Source organism: Canis lupus, chromosome 21, assembly GCF_048164855.1.
Source record: "Canis lupus baileyi chromosome 21, mCanLup2.hap1, whole genome shotgun sequence".
Taxonomy (NCBI): domain Eukaryota; kingdom Metazoa; phylum Chordata; class Mammalia; order Carnivora; family Canidae; genus Canis; species Canis lupus.
This window is the reverse complement of record NC_132858.1, coordinates 11,815,070-11,836,504: the sequence shown is the minus strand read 5'-3', so window position 1 is coordinate 11,836,504 and position 21,435 is coordinate 11,815,070. Positions and strand designations below refer to the sequence as shown.

The 21,435-nt window shown below is 54.8% G+C and overlaps 1 protein-coding gene across 3 annotated transcripts in view; it reads right to left on the bottom strand.

Moving 5' to 3' along the window:
* Positions 1-21,435, bottom strand: part of TSPAN18 (tetraspanin 18) — a 186,010-nt gene that overhangs the window by 39,861 nt on the left and 124,714 nt on the right. For 2 of the 3 annotated variants that reach the window (XM_072790522.1, XM_072790523.1), the window contains exon 3: positions 20,286-20,423. The exons of the other annotated variant lie outside the window; for it this stretch is intronic. The gene's annotated coding sequence lies outside the window, so the exon portion shown is untranslated. The remainder of the gene's footprint in view (positions 1-20,285; positions 20,424-21,435) is intronic. 3 annotated transcript variants of the gene reach the window in all.

The following is a 21,435-nucleotide window of genomic DNA, read 5'->3' as shown; positions in this document are numbered from 1 at the left end:
GACAGATGACCAGGCGGAGCATATTATAAGCCAAGGATGAGCCGTCTGATTAACCTCTTGTGCCCGGGAAGGCCTCCTCCCTGTTCTGCTAAGGCTGCACAGCAATGAGAAGGGGCAGAGAGACTGGTGGACAGTGTGCCTGAGTCTGAGGCGGTCACGGCCTCTGCATCCTCAGGGAAGGGAGGAAGGCGTTGATGATGGCAATGATGAGTTAGCATTTGCAGAGTGCTTCCTATGCACTAAGCACAATCCTGAACACTTCATTATCTATTAATGCATGTAATTTTTCCAACAATCTAGGAAGTGGGCTCGATTCTTATGCCCGTTTTACAGATGGGGAAACTGAGGCACAGAGCTACTTGCCCCGAGTTGCATGGCTATCAGAGGCCACCATTTGAACCCAGGCAGTTAGTTCCAGCATCTGGGCTTGGAGGGTGTCTAAGATGTCTCAGAGCTGGTGGGGGCAAACCGAGGAATTCTCCAGAATTCGGAAACCCACTAGCAAAGAAGGAAAAGTGGAGGCCTCTGGATCTAGTCTTTGCTTTGCCACCAGCCCACAGCATACTTTTGGGCAACAGCATAATCTTGGGGGCTTGTCCTCTGTGGGCTGCCCGGGGGAGGCAGCCTGTGGAGTGGCCCATGGCATCAGAGTGACCAGGGGACTCATCATCTCTCCTGCTCACTACCTGTGTGGCTTTGGCTTCTCGGAGCCCCCGTGGATCATGTAGTCTCATGGTCACGTGAACGTCGATGAGACCACCCTGCCTGACACATGTGAACGCTCTCAAGAAGCTGGAGCCGTATCATCATTCATCAGGAAGCCACACCTTTTGCTCGGCCATCCCTAGGCCCTGAGCCAAGTTCATGGCTCCCAGCGCCAATGCTAAGCGGACATCTAGGTGTCGTGGGCTCCATTTCCAGGTGGAAAGGATTCAGGTATTAGGAATGGAATCGGTGGTCTGAATACCTGACGAGAGGAACCCATGATTTAAACATGTAAACACACGCCGCCCACAGCCTCCAGAGCTAACAAATGCCAGTGGAATAAAGGAATCAGGGTTTAAGAAGGCTCGATGAAATGAGGTCTTGGGGAGCACAGGAAGGTGGGTCTCACCCCTTATGGACCCTGGATCACAAGCGCATGGAGTGTACCTGAGTTCGGCAGTGAGGGCCATCTGCTGTCTGGTGCACACTTGAGCTGCCCTGCGGAGCACACACTGCAGGCGTGCCAGTCACCCGTGTGCTCCCTGCAAGGCGGTGAACGAGGGTGATTTGAGTGCTTCACGCTGGGCTCAAACCAAGGGCAAATTGCCATCTTTTTTGCAATTCCTGAGGATGTAAGGATAAAAGGTATGTCCCTGGTCCAGCGATCTGGGATCAGTTTCCGACTTTATGGCCCGCCTCTGCCTCTCCATCTTAAGAGTGTTGTCTCTGCCCCTACTCCCTTTCCCCTAAAAGTGATCATGTGCGTGCACACATGCACATGCACACACACAAACACACACACACTCTGATCATTTCCTGGGGAGGTGGAAGGCTACCTGCTTATGTCAGCTGCAACACTCCTCTACAAGCACACCTCGCTGGAGGCCTGGACATAAATCCCCTAACCCTGCCCTGGGACTGTGACCCCCAGCAGGCAGTGGCCATAGTTAATTTACAGGCTCTGCATGTGTGAGCCCTTCTACAAAGCTGGCTTGCCCAAGGCAACCTCGAGTGTGCCGGGGCCCTGCTGGGAGAAGGGGGTCCTGGGGCGTCTCCTTGCTGGGAAAAGGAAGAACCTGGCAGGTGTTTCATTTCCCCCTGGCAGCCCAGTAATTAAGGAAGGAGGACTCAGCAAGTTCATGGGGCAGGGACCACATGGGGATGGCGAGGGCGGTACGTATGGAGCAGGCTTTAGAGGGAGGCTGTCCTAGGCTCCAGTGTAACCTTGAACAAGTCACCTCACCGTCTGAGCCCTGATGAGGTGACTTCAAGGCCACCAGGCCCTGACCACACGTCCAGAGCTGGCTCATGACCAGGAGGACCCGTGTAGCTTTCAAGAGTGTCTGGAAGACAATTCTGAGCTTTGCTTGAGGCCATGACCCCGTGAGATGCTCCTTCCTTGGTGTAATTCTGAATAGCAAATGTTGTTGGAGCAGAGAGTCCATGGGAAATGGGTCTCCGCGTCCTAGTGGGCTTTCCAAGGTAGATATTCCAGTAGGAGATAAACCCCAAAGAGAACCTGGATCCCATTACCTGAGGGCCGAGGGGCGGTAGGGGTGAGAATAAACCACCTCCTTGCTGTGTTTCCTGGGGCAGGCAGGGCCTCCCGGGTCAGTCAGGGTGATACAATGCGGTGCACTCGGAGCCAGGCCCGGCGTGCGGCAGGGGCCCCCCAGGACGGCCCCCTCGCACGGCTGGGCTCCACGCATCTTCAAGGTACCTCCATGAAGCCTTCGACAACCTTCTGAGGCATCAACACCTTGGTTGTGTGAGCTGGAAAGCCAGGTCTTTTCACCCTTCTCTCTGCTACTTTTCAAAGACCTCACCCCATTCTAAGGTCGGGGTTCTCTCCACAGCGTGGATTTAAGGAATCCTTTGTGCAACTTCAGCGGTGACGCTCAAGGAAATCCTTTCTTCTCCCAGGCCGCCCTGTCCTTGTCACAAGGTGACAGCTGCCCGGCTGCACCCAGAGGAGGCTGGCCCTCCCCGGCAGTGGCAGGGGAGCTGCTCTGTCCATGAGCCCGGGACAGACCAGGGCAGCCCCCAGCCCGGCCCATGGGCATCAGCACTGGCATCCGCACTGTCCATCTTGGGCTTCCTTTGGAAGAAGGGGGAAGGCTCGCGAAGCTGCGCCACAGGGGCCACCCTGGGGGCTCTTCTGGCACGGGCGCTGTCAGGGGTGCTGCTGGGTTGGCCTTTGATGGCAAGGCTTGTCCAACATGAGCCCCAGAGGCCCGAGATTGCATGATGGGCCAGCGATGTGGGGGCTCCAGAAGGTGCACAGCTTCTCCACCAACAGTGGAGAGCCCGGCCCTGAGGCTGCCCCATGTCCCATGACCCAGAGTCAATAGCTCTGGCTGAAGGAATCTTCTACCCCCTTGTCATTTACTTACTCTTGTCAACATCCTCACAGCACTTTATAAGCCCCCTCCATCCATCCCCGGGCTCATCTCCAACCATCCTCCTTCTCCCTCACCTCACTGCAGCCTTAGTGGTCTCTTCCACATGGCAAGCACATTCCTTCCTCAGGACCTTTACACCTGCCAGTCCTTCTGCCTGGGACCCTCTTTTCCTCAGCTGTTCCACATGGCATACTCCTTCACTTCATCCAGGTCTCTGATCAAATTCTTTAGGTAGACTGTCCCTGACCATCCCCACCCCCTCTCCCCGCCAGCCTAAAATAGTCTCTCTCCCTGGCCACTGTCTGTCCTTTTGTTGTCCCTGTTATTTATTTTCTTTCCCCTTCCTTTGAATGCAGGAGGGCAGTGCCTCTGCCTGGTTCGTTGCTGAATCCCAGCATCTGCTACAGTGCCTGCCACAGGCTGAGAGCTCAGGGGGTGTTTGGGGAAGGAAGGGAAGAAGGAAGGGCAGAAGGAATGAATCTTGTGTGAGGGCCTCATTTCACAAATGTTTGATTTAACTCTTGTGAAAAATCTGGCAAAAGATGCAGGACCAGGTATAATTTGTGGGACCCAGTAAAAATGAGGGATCTCTTATTCAAAAGTTAAGAATTTCAGGACGGCGGGACGCCTGGGTGGCTCAGCAGTTGAGCGTCTGCCTTCCGTTCAGGTTGTGATCCCAGGGTCTTGGGATCAAGTCCCACATCAGGCTCCTTGAAGGGAGCCTGCTTCTCCCTCTGCCTTTGTCTCTGCCTCTCTCTGTGTGTCTCTTATGAATAAATAAGTAAAATCTTTAAAAAAAATGTCAAGATGGCAACAGCAGAGCATTAAGCCAAGTGTGGGGCCATTCTAAGTGTAGGACAGACCATCCCCTCCCTGCCCCCTGCAAAAGCCCAGATTGCATACTGTGACCCTGGCCCTGGGGACGTGTTATTACCACTGCCATAGTGCCATTTGGAGATAAGAGGAGCAGAATGGTGTAGGGGCTTGTCCAATGACACAGCATCACGCCATGGCTTGGAACCTTACAAGCTCTTACTGCCCAGTTCCTGCAGTGGCTGCAGAAGAAATCTTGTTACCTCCACACACCTAGAAATCTGGGGACCCAGCCGAGGAAGGACATGAGGGAGGAAAATGGCTTGTGAATCTGTTGACCTCACAGCTTCATGATTTATATATATATATATATATATATATATATATATATATATATATATCAGATCACACATACATATATGGCATTTTATTTCAAAATATATCCACATGGGATCCCTGGGTGGCGCAGCGGTTTGGCGCCTGCCTTTGGCCCAGGGCGCGATCCTGGAGACCCAGGATCGAATCCCACGTTGGGCTCCCAGTGCATGGAGCCTGCTTCTCCCTCTGCCTGTGTCTCTGCCTCTCTCTCTGTGACTGTCATAAATAAATAAATAAAAATTAAAAAAAAAAATATATCCACAGCTGTTTTAATATAAAAATAAGGTATTGTTTTCCAAATCTTCGAGGAGCACTCATGTTCTATTAGGACATACAGGGCTCACCCTGAGAGTCTGGGTGCCCCCTGGCTTGGGGAGGAGTGCCCAGGCCCCGTGGGTTCCCACAACCCAATTAAAAAAGCTTTATCCGAGGTAGAAGACCCCAGCACAGGCTCTACAGCCAATAGCACACAATAGACGCTAGCTTCATTCCCTCCCTCCTGCTTGGTCCAAAGGAAACCTCCTCCAGGGTGGCCACAGACCCAGATGGCAGGGAGCCTTCCACAGGCCTGGGTCGAGACGCCGGATCTCATTATTCCAACAGAGACAGAGGGGAGCCCGGCTTGGCTCATTCCTCCTGGGGAAATGGGCCTCGGCCTGTTAGCGGGAAGAGGGGAGCGTTATTACCCGGCTCAGCCAGCCAGGTTCACCCGCCACGCTAATTGGAACACGTCATGCTTTGTTAATATAGTCTAATTTGGGGAGGCTGGCGCACCAGGGTCTCTGGGGTCGGGGTGCAGCGCAGGGGAAGGAAGCTTCTCATATGGTATATCGCCAAGGAGGGCTGGGAGTGTGGCCGAAAGGCCGTGTGGTTTTGCAAAATGACCAAAGTGACGTCTTGATCCAGCATCCAGAGACTTGAAGTTGGTTGTGCTGCTGTGTGTGGGTTTATATGGGTACACGTGTGCATGCACGTGTTTGAGCGTGTACGCGTGTGCATGGGTGAGTGCACGTGTGCACACAGTGCATATGACGGTCAGCGGGGATGTGCAATGGTGTGCAGGGCCATAGGGCTGTGAAGGGGGGTGCAGAGAACACAGCTATGTCACACCTGCAGGCAGGAGGCGGAGGGTCTAATTTTGAGAACGCAAACAAAGACATCTCTTTTCCCATGAATGGCTCGCCCAGCCCCTATTAACACTAATTAGGAGACCTGGGAATTCCCTATAACTTCGTAATTACTGTGAACAGACTTCACAGGGGCCGCCAAGGAAATGGAACACCCCCATCCTGTTTTCACAGGCTCGGTGATGACGGTGCCAACGACGCCCGACCCCCCATCCCTGGCCTCCTCCTCCCTCCAGGCACTGGGATCCCCCCAGGGCTCGCTGATGTCCAGACTGCCCAGGAGGCAGCGTAACAGAAGTGGGGGCGCCCTCGTAGTGGAAAGCTCAGTGCAGGGGATTGGGAGTGGGCTGGGGAAACTGAGGCGGGAGCCCAAGGAGCACATGGACGTATCCCAGGAAGAGACCCCCAGGTGAGCTTCGGGTCTGGAAGCCAAGGAGAAGACGGGCCACTCCATGCCAGGTTGACCCGCTGCTGCTGGCTCAGGCCCAAGGTCCCCGCCGCCCACCCTCTTAGCAACCCCCCCCCCGCCCCCCATCCATTAAGATGATGAACCAGACATTAAAGGCGGTGGAGAAGAGCTGGCAAGATCACAGCAGTGACTCCCTACGTCCTCAGGCCCCCTCCCCAGCCCGCAGGACCCTGCAGCCAGACGGCTTGGGAAACCACAGCGAAGCCATTCCGGGGACCCCTCCGCTGCTTGGCGGTGGGATGGCCCCTTGTGCCAGCTGATGGGGGGGCACTTCCAGAAGCAACGGGGCGGGGCCTTCCCACAGGGCCTCAGGCATACGGAGACCCTCCCCCGGCCCCCCCTCTACCCGGCCCCCTGCCGCAGGCCTTGTCAGGACCTTGGGGGGAAGCAGGCACCCCCAGCGCGGTCCCCTGTCTGCCCCCCTCCGCCCTGGCCCCCCCGGGAGCAGATCTGCCAGCGTGACCCCCCAGGGAAGCGCTGTCTGTCTGTCTAGCGCCTGGGGCCTGGCTCTGCCTCCAGAAGACAGTCCTTTGTTCCTTCCTGTCTGCCCAGGATCTGAGATTCTCCATAGTCAGGAGCTTAAAGGGTATTTTCTTAATCGTATTAAAAAACGGCTGAAATGGTATGAAATAGTAACGGATTCCTGCTGCTGTTTCTTTAATTCTAGATACTCAGGTGACTTCTATTCTTTTTTTCTCATAAGGGACATGGATTATTCATGACCATTCATTCACAAATCACTGTGAAAGGGCCCTTCACACCCCAGGCTCGGAAGCAGCCGGGCCTCTCACCTGGGCCTGGAATACCTCCCCCCCTCCACCCGCCTCCAGGTGTGGGGTCTGCCTAGAAACCTAGAAAACTTCTTTCCGCCCTTCGATGCCCAGCCTGACATCTCCTCAGCTGTGAAGCCCTCCCGGATTTCTCCAGCCCAGGCAGTGCTTCCTTCTGTTTAGTTCCTCACTTTGGAAGATGAGAAAACGAGGCCCAGAGAGGGGCGGGGGCCTGGCCCGGCCCCACAGCTAGGTCACGGGTGGTGAAGGCTACACTAGAATCCAGAAGGGCTTTTGTCTGCAGCGTCCAGGGGTTGGGGGGAGGTTGGCAATACGCCTCTTGATTCTCAACACCCCCTTCCTTCCCTGGAGCCGGCGCCTGCCCTGTCAGGGGGCAGCCTTGACCTCCATCTTTGTTCTCCTCTGGACCGAGCCAGGATGCTCTCTCTGCCTCCAGGGGCTCAAATCAGTGAGGCATGGGATGAAGAAGGAGAATGGCCTGGTTGTTGTTCTACAAAGGGGAGTGGGGACAGGAAGCACTTGGGGCCCTTCCTCCCTCTCTGGAGCTCAAGTCTGCCTTTGCCACCCCTGGAGGGCCAGCCCGGCCTCCTTGCCCAGCCTGCTCCCTCCCTGGCCCCTCCCTGGAGGGAGGCCTGGGCTTACACAGCCACGTGGCCCTGGGTCTGAATCTCCGCTTTGCCCCTGAATAGCTGTGGTTCCACATACCCGAGCCTTATTACCAGCCTTACTAATATTTCATAAGGCGGCCTACCATGTATTAAGCCCTACTGGGGGCTGGGCACCGGGCAGGTGTTTTATAGACGCCATGGCTCCCTTCACGACCCCATCACATTCAGGCACACCCATCATCACTCCCATTTTGCAGGTAAAATGTCCCCACTTTCCCAAGGTCAAGAGCTTGAAGTGATTGACCTAGGACTTTAGCCTGGACCTATGTGAGGCTTATAAGCCCGACTCCCAAGTTAGATGAGTTGGATGAGATAATTGCACAGGCTAATCACTCTACTGATAATAACACATTGAACATGATAGCTTTTCTCATTTTCTTCCATAATGAGGGCAAGCACTGCGGTGAACTGGCCCTGGTGAGATCCACGGGCAGGCGAGGCTTCCTGGGGACCTGGTAGGAGGGTGCAGACCCTCCGGCAGTTCCCACCCATGGAAATCGCAGGGCCCGGATTGCTCCTAGCCAGAGTATTATTGGAGAGTAAGTATTATTTTACCCTCCAGCTTAATCCAGACCAAGCTTATCTTTCCCACCGAAAAGCCCACAGCCCAGAGAAAGTTAAGCCCTTTGCTGCTTTCCTAATTGTAGGCTTGCAGCTCTTCTGGGGATCACCAGATCTCTGGCAAAGCCGGAGAAGTGGTCTGGTATTTGGCAGTGGTATCAGAGAGGCTGGCTCCGGGCTGAGCCGTCCAGCTTTCCAAGCCCATGCTGGTTTGGGGGCGTTCATGGGGGAGAAGGCAGGCTGGGGCACATTCCCCTTCTGCACGGGCCTGCTACCCTGGCCCCAGGGCAGATCTAGCTACAGTGGGGTTCGGGGAAATGAATCGTGGCCTCCTGCTTCATGTTGAGTCCCACTTGGCTAGAAAAATAATATGGGTCATGGGCAACCAGACCCCATCCTTGTCTTATAGTTTATGCCATGTCTGTTTCCCTCTTGCCTCTTCCTCTGAAGTGTGAGCAGAAGTCGTTCAGACCAGAGGCCCTGACCCTCCCCGTGTCCCCCTCAGTTTCTCTAAGAGAGGGCCACTGGATGGGGAGCAGCAGCAGACTCTGCTGTTGAGGGTTAGGGACCCTCGAATGGTCCCGGGAGCCAGCCTGGGTCACACTGGCCCCTGCCCAACCTCAGTCTCACATCGTCCCCCCGTCGGCTGTCTGCTGGAAAGTGCTAGCAGGGTCAGAGAGAAGTCTGAAGGACCGACGTCCAGGTTAATGGTCTGTGCGGGCCTTGCTGGCAAAACCAGACACAATGGGTACAAGTTATAGGACTAGAGAGTTTGCCTTGATACAAAGAGCAGTATCCCCCATCTCCTGGGAGGACTGGAAATGTGGTAGAGCTGTTAAAAGATGGATTTGAAATCAGAGAGACCAGGGGTTGAAATCCTGGCTTCCCCCACTTCCTACCTGTGTGACTTTGGGTACATGCCTCAACCCCTCTGAACTACAATTTTGTCAGCTATAAAACGATTCCCTCTCGGAGGTTGGAACCTAAGATCAAATGACGTCAGGTAAGCCTGGCGCTTACCACATGATCAGGACGTGCACGTTCCTTCAGCCCCGGGGGGGAGTGAGCTGGCTGACGCTGGGGGAATCCAAGTAGATGTCAGACGCCCCTAGAGCAGGGCTGGGTACAGAAGATTTCCTTCTTGGACTAAAATGAAGATCACGCTCAATGTTTCTATGAGAACTCCCAACTCGAAGAAAACACACTGAGAACGTGGGCCTGGCCGGCCGTGGGAAGGTGGGCGCCGTCTCCTTGCACCTCTCCCATAATGTAAAAAGCACCCCCCCCCGGTCCCCCATGGTACGTGCTTCTGTCAACACGAAATGTCCAGAAACGGCAAAATCTACAGAGGCAGAGAGGAGACTGGTGATTGTCTGGGGCTGGGGGCAGGGATTGGAACCGATGGCAGGTGGGTACCAAGTTTCTTTCAGGGGTGACGGAAATATCCCCAGGTTATATTGTAGCAATGGTTACACTACTTCTCAAGTTGATGACAAACCATTGAATCGTACCTTGAAAAGGAGCACATTTCGTAGTATGTAAATTATATGTCTGTAAAGCTATTAAAAAGCCCCCAGACAGCAATGCCAGCAATGAAGTCGAGAGGGGCCGACGCATGCTTGGGGGTGATGCCCACACCCTGGTGGAAGCATGGCAGTGGCAGGCCGACGCCTGAGGTCACCCCCAGTTTCTCGGCTCCTTCTCCACCTGCAGGTTCACGTCGGCGCTTTCTGGTTATTTTTTGCCCCATAAGAGGAATTACAGCAGACTCACCCTGACCCCAAGCACACCCTGCTCTAGGGGCGTCTGACATCTACTTGAATTTCCCCAGCACACTGGGTGAAGCCCCAGTGATGTGAGCAGGCAGGTCCTGCAGACAGAAGGAGGCAGCGTGAGGAAGGAGGCCTGCTAGAGACACGCCTCCCAGGAGCTTCGGGAGATCGGGGCCAGACGCTGGCTCTGGGCGCCTTATAGTTTGGGGGTCCCTGAGTCAGGATGGAAGTGCAAGGCTCAGCCTGGCCTCACCTCTAAGGCTCTGGTAGGCCCACTTGAGGGAGGCGAGGATGGGACCAATCATGTGCCAAGCACAGCTACCTGCCAGGTCAGGGTTTACGTTTGTCCTGGGGATGTGACACCCGAGGGCCTGCAGATGAGCAGAGAAGACCTGTCTGTGCTCAGGGTCAGAGCACTGAGGAGAGATCCGACTCGCTCATGGTTGCTCCCGGGCAAAGCAAGGAAAACAACTTTCAAGGCCATCTGAACGCTGCTGTCCTGACTGGTAGTGAGCTCTCCGTTGCCAGCAGTATGTAAGCGGAAGTTCAATGAACACTTCTCAAGGGGTCACAACAGATGACCTCGAAACCCCTCCCAGGCCAGTTAGTTGGTGAGGCCACAAAGCCTGGCGGTTCATTTCGTTCGAGGGTTAAACCTGGACTCAGAATAAAGCAGAAAGGCCCGAGCCATCCTGAAGGAGGGGGCCTGGCTGGCACCGCCTCCACTGGAACTGCAAGTCCTCTGAGCGCTCACCTAACGTGATGCTTGGATACCCACAGGAGGCCAGGGCAGGCCTTGCGGGGCTCCCAGTGCACGCCCCCGCGCCCGAGCTACCCCAGAAGTGGGTGCAGGGGAGGCAGGGGTTGCCAGCCCCAAGCGCAGCCAAGCCAGTCACATGGGGCCCCCGACTGGCCCTCCGGCGGGAGGCCTGTTGCCTACCTGCCCCACCCTGGGGCGCACAGGGCCCTTCCCTCTCTCCAGTTCCAGCCTCCCCAGGGACTCAGGATCCTGGCTGCAGTTAGCAAGTTCCCTCCCCTCAGCCCCGGACTCACCACAGGATGAGCTCATCAGAGGCCCCTTCCCGAACAAGAGCCCCAGGCCTGGGAGAGGCCCTCTGCTCCCTTTCATGTGCCTGCCTGGCCCTAGGAAGGCAGTGAGGGAGGCTGGGGCCTCTGAAGGAGGCTAGGCCTCTGAGGAAGAGGAGAAGGAGGAGGGGGAGGAGGGAGAGAAGGAGGAGGAGCTGGGGGCTCCGGGGACCTGGGCCCCTCTCGGCCGCTCCCAGCCTCCACCCGGCTCTACCCTCAGAGGGGGTCTGGGCTCCTCTTGCGTTTCTCGGTGCCACCCCTCCAGGTCTGGAAGCTAGACGTGCAGACCGTGCTCTATGTAGTCTCCTCTCCCTCAGAGACATACATGGAGACTCCGGGGGTGGAAGGCATGAACCCCCAAACTAATTACAGTGCCAGGCAGTTACAGGGCGTTCTGGAGGTACTAAGAGATAGAGAGCGAGGGCCACCTGGGCTTCAGCACTCAGCAGGCGTGGGGAATGTTCTGGCAACAGGGCAGGGCTCCTCCAAGACCCAGGGTATCCCAGCCCCACCCTGCCTCCTGCTCCCCATCCACCACAGGCTCAGCCCTACCCTCCAGAAGACAGCCTGACACCTGCTGTGGTCCAGAGACCCTTTATCTCAACCACCCATTTTCCCAGAGTGCAGATCTTCCCTCCTCCCCTCCTGCATAAACCTTTTTCTGTTTCTCCAGCACCCGGGGGGGTGGGGAACCCAGCTCAGAGCACAAGAAGCCCATTGACTAGCCCTCCTCTCCCGCACACCCTCCTCCGCTCTACCCGGGCACTACCTCTTGTAGGTCCTGAACGCTTCTGCTCTATCATGCCCCAGGGACTTTGCATGTGCTGATCCCTCTGCCAGGAATCCGCTCCCCTCCACCACGTCACACACAGATTTCTTTGTCTACCTCTAAGTAAGTCATTCATAATCCACGCCTTCCCTGGCCACCCCCCTTCCCCGGCCTGAGCACTGTCACCCTTCTGCGCCCCGCTGCATCAGGGTGTTAGGCCGCCTGCCACCTGCCTGTTGCCCTGGGTTGACTTTCCTGATTTGCTCACTGTGCTGCAGGAGCTCTCTCTCCCTGCTCCCAAGATGGTGCCAAGTCTTTGGCTCCCATGTCGTGGGGGCTGCTGGCTTCTAAGGCCAGACACAGAGGTTGCTGGGCCTAGGAAGATAGCCCACCCTCCAGGCCCTGGAAACTTCTCAGAGGGCATAGGTTGGAGCCCCTGGAGGTGGAGGGGTGTGTATGAGCATGGGTGGGGTACAGGCAGAGGCAGGGGGCCCAGGGAGAGGGTTGTTGAGTGCTTCTGGAGATCAACAAGGAGTGGATTTGGGGGGGATCCAGGATCAAGTGCCCTGATCCTGGAACAACCTTCCCAAGGGGTGATGGGACTTCCACAGAGCCGCCTTGAGATGCCTGGGAGAGGCTGGGAGTCTATGCACCCAAACTCACAGAGTTCCACCCAAACATCACATTGGGCCCAGGTGGCATGGAAAAGCTCACTGCCTGCTCGCCCTCACTGGACCCCAACAGCCTCCCACTAATGTTCTGGGCCACAGAGAGCCACCAAGACTCCTGCAGCATCCTCGGGGGTGAGAATCTTCTCTCCCCAACACACCTGGGATGGGACGTCCTGCAAATGGGCAGAGGGGCTTGGTGGCAGAGGTCTGAGCTGAAGAAGTAAAGGCAGGTGGCACATCTTGCACCTCAGTGTTGGTAAAATTCAAACCTGCTGCAAGTCCATGTAGCACCGATGATGTACTGGCCTATGCAAGGCCCAGGGCTTTGCCTGGTGAGGGAAGCCATGTGGCACCAGAGGGCACAGGCGTGGAAGTGCAGACTCCCAGGAGGTCACAGGAGAGAGTGAATGTCCTGCAGGAATGTGGGAGCTCGGGCGGGACTGAGCCTGGAGCTCCCTGGCAGAGGAGGGAGCCTAGACGTGCGGCCGGATATGCTCTCTGTGAACCTGTCCCCCCAAATCTGGCCTGAATGTGACACGTCCTAGGCCACCTGCCAGGACTCCAGGACCCAGGGCACCGAAGACCATTAAGACTCAGAGCAAACTACAACGGGGATGCCAGGCTGCCCTGAGGACCCGGGCTGGTCCCCCTCCTCCCATCCCTTCCCCTCCCCCTGCTCCAGTGGAACCACTGAGGCCTGGACTTCTAGCCTGGATGGCAATTCAACACAACAGCCACCTGGCCACCATCCCACACCTGACTACACACCTGTCTCCAGCTCTTGGGGAGAAAAAAAAAGGGGAAAAAAGTTCCAGATGTGGCGGTTGCACACTCTAAGAGAATGTTGCTAGGAAAGAGAAGGAGCCAGCTGGCAGAGGAGGGGGACATTTGCTTTCTAATTTAAATTCTTCTGGGTCATTTGAATATGTAAGGACCCCATATTACTTCCGGAACAATCACTTTTAAAAAATAATTTTTGTCTTAAAAATGCAAAGCAATCTGCAAAAATCTATTTGGAAGAGAGAAGTTTATGCAACAAATAGCACAAATAGCGTAAGGAGTCATTAAATACACCACCATCATCCTTCAGGTGTACTCACCACGTGCCCAGAGCTCTGCTCCGTGTTTTTACACTCATTATTTCATCTAAGCTCATCACGGCGCTGTGTGTTGGATGTTACTGGTGCTATCATTTTCCAGATGAGAAAACTGAATTTGAGAGAGACTAAGTAACATGCCCAAGGTCACCCAGCCCGGAGTGGGCTCTGAAGGCAGGTGCATCTGGCAGCAGGCAAGCTCCCACCTTAGGTCAGGGCCACGCACCACACCGCCTCCTGCAACTGCTACGTTTTGAAAACGTCAAGCTCAAAACCCATTTGTTCGGGGTCTGCTCCACCACTTGAACCCCAGGATGCTGCCCCGGAGCCAAAATCAAATTGTTACAGGCAAACAAAGCCAGAGCCTGGCGTCTCCGGCCACCTGGAAACTTGGACTGAGGCTAGGAAAGCATGTACGACGGGGAGTCCACTGTAGTCTGTCCATCTGTCCATCCATTCGCCAGCCTCCTGCTGAAGGCCCCACGCGTGTCCGGCTCCATGCTGGATGCTGGCAGCCAGTGAGGGCAAGAGGCCCGCAGCCACCAGGAGAGAGGACAAGGTGAGCACAGGGCAGACTGGGCCCCTAGGTGCCTTTCCAATCCGGAAATTTCCAAAACCCTTTGCAATTTGGGATCCCAACTGGTTTTGAGGGGGAGTGTGAATGGAATGCAACCCTGCAATCCACGCCCCGTGGCAAGCTCTTCTTCTCCTCCAAGGTACTTAGCCTAACGCTGAAGCAGGCCTTGGCAATCCAAACCATCTCTCTGGCCAGGGTGCGGTGCCAGGCCAGTTAACTGTGGTGGGTTCTCGGGACTTTCACCCGGGCCTTAGCACCGAGATGGAAAGGGGGCTTATGAAAGCTCCAGGAGCCTGGGGGACGGGGGTGGGATTCCTCCCAGGCTCCAGCCTGCACACCTGAGCACACACTCATGCTTGGCCAGAGGTCCTGTGGCCAATGATGTTAATGAGGCCAGCGGGAAGACAGATGCTGCCCCAAAGTGCAGCCTGAGCCTCCGAGAGCAGGGAGCTTGGGTGTCCTGTTCAACTCTCAGAGGCCCTGGGTGCACAGCAGGTGTTCAGTCAATATTTGATGACTGAGTGAAGAAATGTGATTTTGAAGAAGGCAGCTCTACCCCTATTTGGAGATGGGAGGGGTATGACTTGGTCACTGTATTTTGGGGGACGTGGACTTAAGCTGCCCTCTAGGCACCTAAACATTGAGGACTCAATTGGGGAATCCTCCCAAAGAATCCTAAAAACTGAAAATATAAATAAGAACACCAATAGCACAAGTGCTATCGCTAAGGACTGACCCTCTGGTGGGCTCACTGATAAGCTCTTTTCTTAATTATCCCATGAAATCCCCACATCAGGCCTGTGAGATGTGTAGTATCATTATCCCCAATTTATAGATGAGAACCCCCAGGCTCGGAGGGTCAGAGCTGGGATCTGCACCCACATCTGACTTGGGAGAAGAGGGCTGAGGCTGGAAGGGGCCTACCCCCTATTTTCAAACCAACCAAGTACGAGACAGGGGGGCTGAGGATATGAGTAGGAGGCCTGGGACAAGAGCCCAAGGCTTCCAACTTCCAGCCCGGGCTCTGCATGACTTGCGAAGCTGCCGGCGAATACCTTTTCTCCGTTCTACGAAGAACCTCGGAGATGGTGGGGGGGGGGGGGGGTTCATTACTCTCGGTCCCTGTTCAGCAACCCCTCTCTCAAGCCCCCCCCCACCAACTCTCTTTCCTGAGGTTGGAGGGAAAAGGAGGAAAATGGAAGAGTCACTCGACTCCAAACCCAGGCTGTGGTTGAGGGCAGACTGAGGATGGCCACAGGCCCGCGCAGGGAAGAAGCTGTCCGCATCCATCTCATTTCCTGCCTGGCACAGTCTTCCAAACCCCAGGGTCCCACCTGCCGGGCTTCGGCTCTCACTATTTCTTCTTCCCGGGATGCCCTTCCCAGCATCTGAGCCGGTCCCCTGTCCTGCCCCAGTTTTCAAAGCCCAGCTGGAATAGGCCACATTGCCTGACTTTCCATCACCGTCACCACCCAGAAGTGACCTCTTGATCTGACCCTGGAACCCTCAAGCCTCCCGTTCTAATTCTGCTCCGAACCCTCTTACTCTCTACCTTGTATGTTAGGGATTTGCTTTCATGTCTCCCTCCTTATGACAGGCCGGGAGCCCCCTGGGGGGTGGTGGCTGATCTCTGAGGTGTTTCAAGTAAGTGGGGTACAGCGGGGCTGAAGGCTGGCCAATTCTTTCTGTTTACTCAGGTGCAGCCCCAGACCGGGTCTCTAACCATGGCCTCCCCTCCCTCTCCAGGACCTGTCGCAAGTTACATCACACACTCTGAGTCCGAGAGGCTGAGGACCAAGCTGTTCTAGTATCTCCGCAGCATCGGTCGTAAGTGGGGGCTTTGAAAAATAGTGTGGAAACTGGGATCCCTGGGTGGCTCAGCAGTTTAGTGTCTGCCTTTGGCCCAGGGCATGATCCTGGAGTCCCAGGATCGAGTCCCACGTCAGGCTCCGGGCATGGGCCTGCTTCTCCCTCCTCCTGTGTCTCTGCCTCTCTCTGTCTCTATGTCTATCATAAATAAATAAATCTTTTAAAAAAAAATAGTGTGGAAACTAGTCAGCCCACAGACATTCACCAAGTTCTCCTGTGGCTCAGCGCTGAATGAGACACTGGACAAGGGGTGGGGGCAAGACACCCAGAGGTCCGGTCCTCAGGACATCTTCCAGAGGAGAGGGCAGGGACCTTCGCGCCCTGCTCACTCTCGGTCCCCAGCACACGAAACATCGCCTGGCACATGGTAAGAACACACCAGCCACTGGCTGAAGAAATGAATTACCACTCGGTGATCCAGCCACGCTGAGCACCATATAAGGCAGGCTGGTGCTGAACGCTGAGCTGGCCTACGTGGTGAGTCAGAGCTGCAGAATCCACAGGCAAGAGACACACAAACAGAGAGAGAGTGGAAGAGTGAGAGCGAGAGACTGGCAAAGGGTAAGGAGTTTTGTGGTTGACCAAAATCAAGCAAAGGACAGAACATAAAAAGAAGCTGGCCACAGTGGCCTAGGAGGCAGCATCATAGGCTGTGGTTTTCCATCTTTTTCCTGCAGAACAATCTTTTTTCAAGTGAAATCATACACCACACCCTAAATGCATAACAGAGCTGCCACGGTGGACGGCGGCTACAGTCGAGAGGCTGGCCTGCTCTCACAGACCCTGGAACCCCACAGAGGCCCCCCCGGGCTCCCCAGAGATGGGGTTCCTGCTGGGTCAGAGACTGCCTCCTTCTCCTCCCCCTTCCCTCTGAGATGCCTCGGAGTGGAGCGGCAGCAGCTGAGGGGAGGGTGGCAGTTGCTCTTCTGGGAAGGAGGCCTTCATGGGTCCGGGTCTTCTGGGAGTCCGTTTAGGGCAAATACCCCCTAAAGCAGCTCAGGAAACTTTCCCCAGCCACAAGGGAGTCAGGGGAGGAAGGAAAAGATCCTCCCAGTGAGTGGAGGGGAACCCAAGGCAGCCAGCTATGGGGGTGCCTGAAATAGTGGGGGGGGCTCCTAGGGAGCACAGGGACTCCATATGGACAGAATTTCAGAGGCGATCCTTTTGGAAAGTGAAGCATCACCTGCAGATACCTTGTGTGTGCAATACGTGTATGTGCATGCATGCGAGTGTGTGTGCATAAATCAGGCTTTCAGATAGCAGATCCACAAAACCAGAGCTATACCTGTTGCAGAAAGGCCACCCTGGTGCTATAACTACAGGGAGGACTATTTTGGGACATATGGCATTCCCATTTGCCCCGTGTCCCCCACCCCTGCCACGGCACCAACAGGGTCACCTGTTGTTCCATCTGCCTGGCATTCCTTCCTCTTTCTGAAGATAGCATCTGGGTTTTCCCTTTGGGGTTCCCACCCACTTCCAGCCTCAGGCCAATTCTTCCCTCCACCCACAGCAGGTACTGTCCCACAGCCACCCAGCCCTCAACCCCCACCCCGCCAGGCCAATCAGCACATTCTCTCCTCCTGGTTTCAGAAATGGGTCAGAGATGGTCACGTGGCTGGAAAGTAGCCAATAAGCTGCAACTCTGGAACTTTGGTTGGGGCTCCTGAGAAAAAGAAGCTCTCCTTCCACAGGCTTGGAAACGAGCGGATGTGGGTCTGGAGCCCTTGGTCACTGCCCCACCACGCTGTGAGGCGTGCATCCCCCAGGATGGAAACCCACAAGGAGGGAAGCAGGGGCACAGACACAGGCGTCATTTGAGCCTTGGACTCAGCTCCGCTTTGAACACACCAATAAACAGGCCCCAAATTGTCAATATATTGGAAACCAATAAAAAGCGAATAAATTGCTTGTCTTGGCTTAATTGGGGTGGAGCTGAGGATTGGCTCCCACCTGATGTGGCATCTGACCTCGTCCGGCCTTTGCCCTTTGACTCCCCGGCAGCCAGCCATCATTTCTGGCCCAGGCTGATTCTCGATGAGCTGGACAGCAGCTCCAGCCTCCCCAGCTGAGCCTGGGGTGGGGCACGAGTGGGCGTCAGACTCAAGGACTGGCCACAGGCCAGCAGCCTGGCTGGACTTGCCTGCGTCCAGCCTTCCTGGCCGTCTGGCCCCGCCGAGGGATGTGTTTCGGCGGATCTAAAGTTGGCTCGGGTCCACTCGCTTGGTCCCCAGCCCTCATTGTTCTCCCTCCTTGACCTTGGGCTCTGGTAGGGAGACAGACACTAAACAATAAGGACTCTGGAAAGCAGCCACTCCTCACTTTGGGGCAGGAAGAGTCAACCCCAGGGCTCTGGTCCATCTCAGGGAGATTGCCACGGGCAGAGGCTGCAAGGGGTGGCAGGACAGTTCGGGGCTTGCATGTCAAACAGGCCCAGGAGATACACCAGGGTGGCTCAGTGATTGAGCATCTGCCTTCAGCTCAGGGTGTGATCCCAGGGTCCTGGGATCAAGTCCTGCATCGGTCTCCCCGCAGGGAAACTGCTTCTCCCTCTCTCTGTTTATCTCATGAATAAATACATAAAATATTAAAAAAAAAAAAAAACAAAACAGGCCCGGGAACATTCCTGGATCTCTTATCTGCTGAAACACCTTCGCCTAGCTGTCCCTTCCAGTGTTATCATCCTTGAGTCTAACATGGGGATCCTGCTGCTACATACCCAACAGAAGGACTAAAATCCACAAAACTGACAGCGCTGACTGCTGATGAGAACATGGAGCAACAAGAACTCTCATTCGCTGGTGGTGGGAATGGAAAGCCGTGTAGCCACTTGGGAAGACGGTTTGCCGGTTTCGTTTTCTTTTTCTTTTTTACGATTTTATTTATTTATTCATGAGAGACACAGAGAGAGGCAGAGATATAGGCAGAGGGAGAAGCAGACTCCCTCTGGGGAGCTTGATGTGGGACTCGATCCCAGGACCCCAGGATCACAACCTGAACCGAAGGCAGACGCTTAACCACTGAACCACCCAGGTGCCCCAATTTGGCGATTTCTTAAGAAGCCAAATATATTCTTTGCCATATGATCCAGCAGTCATGCTCCTAGGTGTTGACCCAACTGGCTCAAACTTCTGTCTACACAAAGACTGGCACATGAATGTATAGTAGCTTTCATCGTGATCGGCTAAAATCAATCAGAAGTAACCAAGATATCCTTCAACTAGTGAATGGATAAATAAGCAGTGGTACAGCCGATGGAATGTTACTCAGCAATAAAAAGAAATGAACCATCAAGCCAGGAAAAGACATGGAAAAAATTTAAATGCACACCGCTAAGTGAAAGAAGCCGGTCTGAAAAGATTACCTACTGTACGATTCCAATTATATGACATTCTGGAAAAGGCAAAATTATGGGGACAGTGAAAAAGTCACTGGTTGCCAGAGGGAGGAAGCAGGGATCGAGGGCGACTAAGCGGGTGGATCATCTTCTCTGGCAAGGTGGAGGGTCCCCCAGCATCCATTTTCCCCTTCTTCCTTCGAAATAGAGTTGCAGTTGGGCAGACAGCCACCCAGAACGATGACTGTAATTCCCAGCCTCCCTTGCAGCGAGGCGTGCTGCACGACTGCATTCTGGCCAGTGGGATGGAAGTGATGGGAGCCCCCTCTTAAAGGAAGCAGCGCCCTCGCCTCTTCTGGTTTCTTCCTTCTTGCTGAGTATGATGGAGAGGCTGTCCTGGGCCATCATGGATCATGAAGACCAGTGATGGTGCAGCCGCAAGACAGCGAAAGCCGGGACCCTAACATTCCTGTGTGGAAAAATCCTCCTAGCTCAGAATCTTACTTAGAGAAAAATCCACCTGTCTCTCATTGAAGGAACTATTATTTGGGGTTTTGGGGTCACACACAACCAAACCCACATTCGGACTAATGCAAGAGCCTTCAAGGACTGTCCTGGGGGTTCTGCGTGAAATAGGCACAGCATCTTCACACATTTGATTCATTCAACAGATCGAGGCCGATCTCCTGTACTGGGATCTGAGAGTTCAATTAAGAACCAGGCAGATGAACCCCCACCCTCGTGGACTCCACCTTCTAGTGCAGGAGACAGACTGTTAGCGCGAGAGTGAACGAATTACGGATTGTCCCATACGCAATACTATTAGCAACGGTTAATGTTTCTTGAATTCCGAGCTTACTATGTGTCCATCCTGTCCTAAGCCCTTTTCAGGCATTGCCTTATTTGATCTTCACCACAAACCCAGAAGGTGGGTGCTATTGCTTCCCTGTTGATGAGGAAGCTGAGTCGCAGAAAGGTTGAGGAACCGGCCCAAGGTCACACAGCTAGTAACTAGTGGTTTCAGGATTTGAACCCAGGTCTCCTGGACTTGAGAGCCTGAACCACTGGGCTCTCCTGCTAATGAAGGGTGTAAAACAAGACGCTGTGATAAAGAATGACAGGGTGCCCTGCTGGTGGCAGTGACAACAGACACAGCGTATAACCACGTGCCAAATGAGCCTGAACTTCCTTACCCAGGTGGCCAGCGTTGGGAGGTCTGGAAAAGGATCGGGCCTGTTTCTAGACGCCAAAATCAAAGGTGTCAAGTCGCTCTGATGACAGTGTCAGAAGTCCCGGCCGCTGCAAGCTCGGGCTGTCCAGGAGATGCCCACCTGTCAGAGATAAGCAGATGAGCCATAACTGCCTGGTCGGGAGAGATCTCATCAGCTCATGCTGCCCCAGGTGGCTTCTTTCTGTCGCAGATGCTCTTGGGGTCCCGAGGGGGCCATGTCACAGGGCAAAGACGGCAGGAACCTGGGGTCATGCGTCAAGAAACAGGTCCCAGCTGAACTTGCCTGGAAACAAGTCTGAGACCCAAAAATATGCATTTCTGCCTGTGTGTGTGTGTGTGTGTGTGTGTGTGCGCGCGCGTGTGTACGCCCTGAATAAAAATACATAAGCATCACACCCACCGTGTCTAGCACAGTGCCCTTTGCAGAGCGGGGAAGCTCGACAAATGTTTCACGGTTTGCTTTGATGTAAAACACAAATGTATATGTTGGAGTGAGTGGGTGGAAGCTCCAGGAGAGTTGGAGTGAATTGGAGGAAAGATCCTTCCTTCTGTGAAAATGCATTCTTGGGACGCTCCATCCAGCCAGACCAATGGCTTCATCAGTTTACCGATGAGGAGACTGACGTCCAGAGAGGGGCAGTGACCGGGCCAAAGTGACATAGCAAGCTGGTGGTAGAGTGAGGCCTAAGCCCTGGGTCTCTCCTGACTCATGGCTGGGGGTTCTCTCCAACGATGCACCCTTCATTGTATTTGTGGGACTCGCAGCCCCTGGGGCAGCCCGGGCCCACGGCAGGGGTCTCCTGCATGCTGTCAGGTGGGTTAGAGCAGAGTATTTCCCAGCTGTGTTCAAACCCAGACAAGGTGTGAGAGGCAGTGCCTGCAGTGATCAGAAGCATGGTCTTTGGAAGCAGGTAGATCATGGCCCACATGCTTGGGCAATCTTTTTCTAGAAGTAGACAGTGGGTAAGTCAGGGGTCCTCTCAGAGCATCAGTCTCCTCGTCTATAAAATGGGAATAATAATAACAGCATCTCTTCGAGGATTGCAGGCATGAAAATGACCTTCCTACGTCTCTGAAGCCCACAGCAGAGCATTCGCTCACTAAATGTTAGG